This window comes from Pygoscelis adeliae, unplaced genomic scaffold (genome assembly GCF_000699105.1).
Source record: "Pygoscelis adeliae isolate BGI_AS28 unplaced genomic scaffold, ASM69910v1 Scaffold133, whole genome shotgun sequence".
NCBI lineage: Eukaryota > Metazoa > Chordata > Aves > Sphenisciformes > Spheniscidae > Pygoscelis > Pygoscelis adeliae.
Genome location: NW_008824475.1, coordinates 449,457 through 451,282, shown reverse-complemented (window position 1 = coordinate 451,282; position 1,826 = coordinate 449,457).

The window sequence follows — 1,826 nt, the reverse complement described above, 5'->3', positions numbered from 1 at the left end:
AACCTCAAAGCTCTCTCAAATAGCGAAAGACCACCACAAAGATCACCCTATAAAGTTAAGGGGGAAATGGTCTTTTCACACAGAATTTTAAAAAGAAACCACAAAAATGTGTGTTTTCTCAACCAGAACAAAGCGACATTTTTTGTGGTTTCTGTAAACCAGACTTACCACTCCCCACTCATCCTTATTACCACACACCATTTGAAAAAATATATACAATAAATGTGAATGTCTCTATTAGTCAAAATGTTGTGAAGTGTGTATGGTGAATCACCACAACAAAAGGCCTAGAACACTGCAGTGCAAGGTACAGCACAGACCCTTATGGGCTCCAGTGTCCCCAGTCCACACAGACATCCCTGCCACTAGGACCTGAGAAACAACTTAAACAGTTGAGGGGAAAAAAAGTCCTTATTATTGGGGATAATACTCATTTTTAGTTCCCATAGATCACTTAGGCCCTCAATTAAAGGTGATTTGTAAAAGAAAAGCACTGCATCAATATTGGCTTTGGGATGCATAATGGAGGTCCAGGATTTTAACTGATTTTAACATTAAAAAACTATGTTTTGTCAAAGCTGGGGAACCATCTATTGTGAGAATTAAATCACATGACTGAAGGACTGATACCAGCCATATCCGATTACATTGCAGAAAAAAGAAGACTTTGCTACAGATTTAACCATCCTCAGCAACTCAAATTTAAGTAAAGCTCATTCAAGATGTGATACACTGCATTCATCAGTGTAAAATCAAAAGGAATACTGATTAACAGTAACCTTTGCATTGTCTTCTTAAAATCCCAGGAATACATACAAATCATGCCAGTTCCTTAAACCTACAACAGAAAAACAAATACCTGAATTTGAGACCTTCTTTACAGATGAAGTGATCAAAGACCGCAAACAGTGAGGATGCCTCTCACCATTTAAAACTATCCCTTTGGTTTCAGTCCTGCATATGCAGATTGCAAATACCAACACCTGGCAAACCCCAAGGAAGCCAGTCTCACACCAGGGCACTGCAGGGGTCTCTCAGCACAGGAGATGTGACAATCCAGCATGTATTAAATGCTGCAGTGGCACTGCTTCAGCTGCAAAACCATTGCTCAGAGCAGTTCATGGAAAGACCAATGTGTACTACATACACAGCTCTAAAAAAAGTGTGGTGTTGCACTGGCATAGTTAAACTGAAGCAATTTTGTACATAAGAATGATGAGCTGATTTAAAATTGGTTTATCTTGATTAGTTTACTCTTGCTTCAAAACAGTGCTGTTTCTGTGGGCAAACAAGGCTTCAGTCTTAAGTAGATGCTTGGACTGTCAGTCTCATAGGATTAGCAATTTTAAATTAAGGAATAGGTTGCAAGAAAAAGTAATTTCATGCTTCGAAAAGAACTTTTATTTATTTCAAAGGCTTGGAACCTAGAACAATCACCCCATAATCTTATGCAAATGTTGATGTCATCAATGCATTTTAAAGCAGCTTTTAATTAAGTTAAATAAAGAAAACAGATGCTGCTGAAGAAATGCCCCAGTAAGAATTTCTATTTCTAGATAAAACTGCTTTAAATGTATACCCAATTCTGCTAACTGAGACGTGATGCACATGACTGAGTTTATAGGTGTTTAGTGAGAGTTTTGTGCCATTTAATATGTCACTGTGAGCAGTCAGCACAAAGATAATGATATAAATATAGAAGAGTGGGCCTATAACCTCCACTTCTAATTAAAAAAGTATATAAGTTGCGTAAGTCATACCCAACTGCATTTGCTCTGGGCTGCAACAGTATTTACCTTCCTTCTAAAAAGTTGCATCTGCCCAAA